This window comes from Camellia sinensis, chromosome 4 (genome assembly GCF_055761805.1).
Source record: "Camellia sinensis isolate YWXY chromosome 4, ASM5576180v1, whole genome shotgun sequence".
NCBI lineage: Eukaryota > Viridiplantae > Streptophyta > Magnoliopsida > Ericales > Theaceae > Camellia > Camellia sinensis.
In genome coordinates, this window is record NC_138964.1 from 101,491,514 (window position 1) to 101,498,845 (window position 7,332).

Genomic DNA, 7,332 nt, shown 5'->3' on the forward strand with positions numbered 1-7,332 from the left:
GCACTGCTTTTGCAGTTGCGATTAATGCAAACACCACTCAGAACTATGTTGGTTCTAGAAGTTTTATTCAAGAAACACAAGTGAGTTTCTGAACCTCTTCCTTGCATTTTTAGCTCATCATTCTTCATCACAGCAACTGAAACCAAGCTCCTGCCACTAGGATCACATTTTTTTGAAACAGTGATAGTTAATCTATTCAATGCCTTTAGAGATTTGCTCCACACCAACCTTTTGTCATGCCTTATTTGCCTCACTGTCAACTTGTATTATTGTTACATTCATCTGGGTATTTCAAATATTGATTTCTCTGTATTCACCTTTCATCTTGGTACTATTTTGCAGATAACTAGTTCAGTTTTAGGTAATTTGTTGGATGTTGTTGAGGTACAAGTAGCACGTGTTGAGCTTCAAAATCTGACCTACTCAAGTTTTTTTCCTCCATCTGGTAATATATATCCCCTATATATCCCTACGTTTTTGTTACCTAGATGTGGTGCTCATTGAGAAAATTAAATGTTTGATTCTATTGTGTTAAGCAACAATTAAGATCATCCTTGCCTAATGGGATGCGGTGTGGTTCAACATAGTTCAATGCTACGCAGATAAAAGTTAATTTGTTACCTAGATGTGATATATTTTTTTTTTTTGGGTGTGTGCATGTGTAATGATTTATAACTGCTTAATCCACTCTAACATTAAGGAAAAGAAAAAAACTATCCATGTTTAAATGCCTAAGTCGATTAATTTTCATTCATTCTATTAATATAAAAGAGGGAAGGGCATAGTCTTTGGCATCATAGAAATTTGTTTCTTCTTATTTTTATTTTATGATACTTTTTTTATTGACTTCAATTTTTTTTTAATGTTACTTGTATTCATTACGAAAATATCACATATTTTGTCATGCATATGGATCCGTAGATTTTAATTTTATTCTATTGATTCTTGCAGTTGAGCAGCTTGAACTACATCTTCACTTCGTTGATTTTAGCAGTGGTAGAAAGGTAGCATTGATTCTTGACATGTCATGTTTAAAATGGTATAATTTCGTGATTCAACTCAAATTTAGCAATGGCTCGACTTCTCGAGTTCCTTAGTCAAACTTGCATAGCATCAGCAATGCATTTTTTAATCTTAGTTTTACCATATAACTATTGGTTGTTAGAGATGTTCGATTTATGTAGGACAAGATGGTCTTGCATGGTGCATGCAATAGATCTCTTCTTATTAGTCGAACAACCTGGATTAGATGTTTAATTTTGGAATGATTTGGCATTTAACCAAATTACTATTTGAGAATTGAGTTGAAAATAGATTTGGCAATTTGCCTAAAATCCTTTTAAAGTTTGATGGACTCGAAAACTTCCCACTAGAACACTTGCACATGAAGATGGACACACTCTGTTGTAAACTTTCATAAAAGCTGCTTCTGTGTGAGCTTTAAATCTCTAATCTTTCCAATGTGTTTACTTTCTTATCAAAAGCTATAGTATACAACTTCAACTCCAAAGTATTTATTATGGTGGTACTTTCATTGGTCTATGACTATATATGTATATATGTAACTGTTAGCACAAACATGCCTTACAAAAGGATTTTATGTTACTAGAGATGAGGTCCTTTCATCGTGTATGTTGATTCCTCACATGTTGTTGCTTGCTTCTCCATACTTGAGCAACTAGAAAATGGGAGATTCAAGATTTGAACATTCTTGTTTTCTCCTTTAAATGTTCTGCAGCTCCACTATGAGAAAAAAGAAAGAAAGAAAGAAAAAAACTGGAACAATGTTATTTACCTGCATTTGCATATCTTTTCCACTTTTGAGGCAATATAATGGGACATTGAATTAACTTCAGTTTGATAATTGTGAATGGTGGCAGTGTCTTTGTTGGAAAGTGTGAAAAAAAAATTAAAAATTGTAATTTGGGATTTTAGGATCTGTGTCTGAAGCAGATGTTGTAACGCATGCTAAGAAAACACAGTGAGTGATATAACTTAAGACCACTTGTTTCTGCAGTATGCTTTTGAGAAGGGTCATTTTGATAGCATGAAAAAACGTAATTGTGAGTTGAATGATTATAATTTGTATGCCACTAAATAGATGCATCTGGCCATCCCGTTCTCATCCATCTTGTCCACTTCATCCCTTTTTCTAATTTTATATGTTTGAACTGTTACGACATTGCAATCTTTTTGAATAATTGAACAACTATGCTTCTTTCTAGATTGTGTTAAATTTGCCTGTGAACAGCACTTGCAGTGCATGACCAACAATTGGTAGATGATATTCTAGTTGAGAAGCTATTAATCTATGATGTACTGGTTGACATCATATGCACTCCAACACAAGTAATTTTCACCAACACGCCAATCCCAAAGCCTCAAGGTTAGCGATATTCTATTTTGCCACTTCATTGCATCCCGAAATCATAATTTTCCTTTTAGTGGGTTGATCACACAGCCTTAAACCCATACCATGTATGATTAGTTTTTGCTCATGCTGTCTTCTTACCTTCACTTTGGTATTATTATATGTTCTTTTACAGTTGTATGAATCGATATTTTTCTTGGCTATTTATGTTGATTGAGTTATTCCCCACTTTGTTTCTTTCTTTATTTATTTTTAAACAAATGCATACTAGAATCTCTTACATGTGTAGTTTTTTGTCCTAGGTTTCCAACATCATCTATTTGGATTCCCCAGACAGTGTAGGCTTTTCTTACTCTGAAAACATGACATTTTATTTGACTGGTGATTTACAAACAGCCTCTGAAACAAACATTTTCCTACTCAAGGTACTTTAAATTAAGAATTAATTAATGACAACTTTTGACAATATTGTTAGGAATAACTCGATAATTTTGTGGAAGCAAGTTTGGAAATTTAGAATCTATTTAGAGAAAAAAAAAATTGTTAATTAGTGAATAATTTTTGTTGTTTTGCAACCAGTGGTTCAATCTATTTCCAGAGTTTCTTTCCAATCCATTTTATATTGCCGGAGAATCCTTCGGTGGAATCTATGTGCCAACTCTTGCTTCTGAAATAGTGAAAGGTATTTTATGGTGTCAAGACCTTGAATTCAAATTCATTTGATACAGGGTTACATGGTGGGAAATGACGTTGCAGACTCAAAGTTTGATGGCAACGCCCTCGTTCCGTTTGCACATGGAATGGGTCTCATCTCTGATGGTATTTTTGAGGTAGTCAAAAAGTGTATGCTGCCTAGGAAAAAGGAAAGAGACATGAAAAGTTACTCTCGGAATAAAAATCATTTTTACTTTCAACCGTTTCTTATCTAAAACCCATGTCCGCCTCTAATTATGACCAGGTCCAAATTTTTTAGCCCACTTTGACTTTCAATCCACCAGAGTAGCCTACAAACGATGGTGAGACCTCAGTGGTGATTAGCAACTGAAGCGTTTATTGATTGTCCGTATTAAGTTTTATCTTATGTTGGATTCAATTAACGCTTGTTTTTCTTTATTTTGGCAACCACAACTTGGCATTAATGTTTTCAGATTTTGGTAAAAAAGGCCAAGAAAAGTATTGTGATATAACATTTTGGAGATTATTAGATTGACCAATTTCTATATTGTAATTTTGATGAAAATTTAGCATTAACTTTGGAAGAAACTGATGAGTAGACATTCCTCCAAGTACTTGTTTGCTGCTAGCACTAGCTAAGTTACATAGTTTTTGTTGCTCAACATGTGTTTAAGACAAATGCATGATCTTGTTGTAGGAAGCTGAAGATGTTTGCAAAGGAAACTATTATAATCCGAATAGTCTAACGTGCCAACTTATGATTAGCAAAGTAGAATCGGTAAGGTGGTTTTTATTTACACTTACTTTAAACTCTGTTTCCTTGAATTTTTTATTTTTTATTTTTATGTATGTTTGTACTCTGAATGAATGTAAGAAACTTACTTTTAAAAACTGTTAATTAATTGTGTTTATATTTAAAAATGTTTTGGTTTTTCACTTCCTGTCATGGTGACTATCTAGGTTATAAAGATCTGAACTTATATGACATCCTTGAACCCTGCCATCATAGCCCAACTTCAAAAGAAGATGAAAACGCAAACACAAGCTTGCCATTGAGCTTCAAGCAATTGGGGGTGACTGAGAGGCCTCTTGCTGTGAGAAAAAGGATATTTGGACGTGCATGGCCTTTACGAGCACTAGTAAGAGATGGCATAGTTCCAATGTGGCCTCAATTAATGGAAAATTCCATTGTTCCGTGCATTGTAAGTTAAATGAATTGATCTATTTTTCCCTTAATTATATTGGTGTTTGAAAATTGTTTAGCATGCACGCATGTATTGCTTAGATTTGAAAATTAAGATGGGTAAACCTCAAGGATGGTATACCTAATACTCGATAACTATTTGTTCCCTCCAAAGTCATTTGACTCAAACAATATGTTTTTATTTTAATTTTTTTAAAGTGATATAAATATTTTGGCACCAGTGTTTATAGTAGCGAAAAGATTGGGTAGGGAAAAACCCTTTTCTCTATTGTTCCTTGTATTTAAACCTTTATTGTGTTCTTTGTTTGATATGCTTGTTTTTGTTTTATTCTTGCATGTAATTAATGTTGGTTTCTGTTGCAAGTCGCCACCTTGAGTTGCAAATATGGCAAATGGATCATAGCGTCCATCAATTTCCCAGAAGATACATGGGCAATCTTATTTCTTATCTCGAATTTCTCCTAACTTGCGCTCCAGGAATACTGGTTTACAAAATATGATTGGTGCATATGTAAATGGAGGTGTGCAGAGTCCTCTACCACCAACATTCCAAGGCACTAGCCTGGAATTTGCATCACCACTATCCTTTATTTTTGTACAAGCTCCCGCAGAAAAAGGTTTTCGTTGTTTTATGATAGACTTCCTCATGGGAGGAGTTTCTACTGCTGTATCCAAGACTGCTGCTGCTCCGATAGAGCGAGTTAAGCTATTGATTCAGAACCAGGATGAGATGATCAAAGCTGGTCGGCTGTCTGAACCATACAAAGGAATTTCTGACTGCTTTGCCCCAACAATTAAGGATGAAGGCATTATTGCTTTGTGGAGAAGCAACACTACCAATGTTAGCAGATATTTCACAACCCAGGTTAGCCTATCTTTTGTTTATATTTGTTAATCTTGCCATTTCTTTTGTTTCGTTTTTCTGCTCTCGATTAGTATGGGAGCAGTTATGTCCACAGTCAAAAACATCTCTTCCACAACCCTGCCTCTCACATGATGGGACAACCCCATGTGAGTGTGTGGTCTGCAGCAATAACAATTGCATAATAATTAGTGTATATGTATGTGTTTGCTAATAAAGGGATGGATTGACATCCAGAAATTTGAAAGGAAGTGATGTCTAATTTGGATTTGATTTAGGTCCTCCAAACACCTTCATCCTGTCAGTTTTGGAAGTTTGAAGTAAAAACGCTAGCTTGTCGATGTGATTCATTAAGTTTCCATTTTGATTTATCATTTGTTAACAACCATGTCTTGTTTTATAGAATGTCTCACAGAATTTCCAATTTCATCAATCCTTTTCAGGCCCTGAACTTCGCTTTCAAAGATTATTTTAAGAGGCTGTTTAATTTCAAGAGAGACAAGGATGGTTAGTGGAAGTGGTTTGCTGAGAATTTGGCGTCAGGTGCTGCTGCTGGTGCTTCATCTTCTCTTTTTGTTTATTCCCTAGATTATGCTCAAACACGTTTGGCTAATGATGCTACAGCTGCTAAGAATGGTGGTGGAAGGCAGTTTAATGGTTTAATTGATGTTTGCAGCCTCATAACTAATCCCATTATTGGATGATTTCCAAAATTTGCCTGGTTTATTATTTCAAATATTTTTTTGTTAGAGCACGTAATGTTATTATAGACCTTTTCACTTGTCTCCATGTGAAAAGGTGATGATGGAGGATGAATATCACTAGATACTGGCTTGGTCTCAAATCAATTCTTTTGTTATTTTACTTCCTTTTTCTTTTGACAAATGTTCATTTGAATGGAAATAGGAGTTATTGTTTCATATTAGTGCTACTTTGCAATTTTATTACAAGTAATAATTTCAAAAAAAACAATTAAAAAATAAAGATGTAATGGCATTTTTCAGAACCCCACTATATAGGTTTTTTAAAATTAAAAAAAGCTGTGATGACGTTTTTGAAACGTCGCTAAAAGTTGTTAGGACATCACTTTGCAGTTATGCATCACATTTAGCGGCATTTCTAAAGCGTCGCTAAAATTGTCACGACGTCACTTTGCCTCATGTACCATATTTAGAGGCGTTTTTTAAAACGCCGCCTATAACAAATCAACGACGTTTTTAAAGCGCCACAATGCTATATCGACGGCTGCATCCTCGGCGTTTGGTGCTAAGCGTCACAAAAAGAATTAGTGGCCTTTTTGACACTTATCGCGCCGTTTTTAAACACCGCTAAAAGCTGAATTTCCTGCAGTGTTCTTTACAAAAAAATTATATGGTAAATTACATTTTTTACACTAAAATTTTCATCTAATTTCATTTTAGTACCTCATCTTTTAATTTAAACAATTAATGGTCCTCTTGACCCTTACAATGTCAAATTTGTATGAAAAATGCTCACGTTAGCACATTTTACAAACATTAAAAGAAAAAATCCATATGACAAATTACACGTTCATTCATAAACTTTCACTCAAATTCTACTTTGGTTATGAATTTTTAACTTAAATCAAATTTCAAATGAAGGAGTAATAGGAGGATTCCATTGAAACATGGGTTGAAATCAGATGATTTAATTGTTACAATTAGAAAATGTGGGATCAAAGTGAAATTTGGTTGAAAGTTCGAGGTTGAAAAATGTAGTTTACCAAAAAAATATATGAAAAATAAACAAAAAACGGTGCAAAGATCTATACCATCTTCAAGAATATATACTTTTTCGATGAATTATTGTGTCGCTCAAGGTCAAAAATTCATTGTCATACTTTTCGAGCAACGAGAGTAATTTTGTTGTTTCCTTGTAGTGCTTAGTTTAAAATATTCAAACTAATTTTTCATAATGGAATAAGTCCATCCAAACTATCTGATTTTCCAATATTAATGAAAAATGTATTAGGACAACAACTCTGGAAATTGGTGGCTTCAGCTGCAAGATGTGGTATTAGGTTATTGGTCTAGTTCCATCTTCACAGGCTTAGCTGACAGCTCTATGATCGTGTCATGAGGAGGAGAGATCATCAACATAGGATCAGCACAACATCACACAACCACTCAAATGGGAAGTGGCCATTTTCCCTTAGAAGGATATGGAAAATCAAGTTTTTTCTATAATCTTGAAGTCATT

General features: G+C 34.2%; 1 pseudogene; it reads left to right on the forward strand.

Annotated features, from left to right (window-relative positions):
• The first annotated feature begins 4,635 nt into the window (after positions 1–4,635).
• Positions 4,636–5,829, forward strand: LOC114283549 (ADP/ATP translocase 3, mitochondrial-like; annotated as a pseudogene).
• Positions 5,830–7,332: the final 1,503 nt, after the last annotated feature.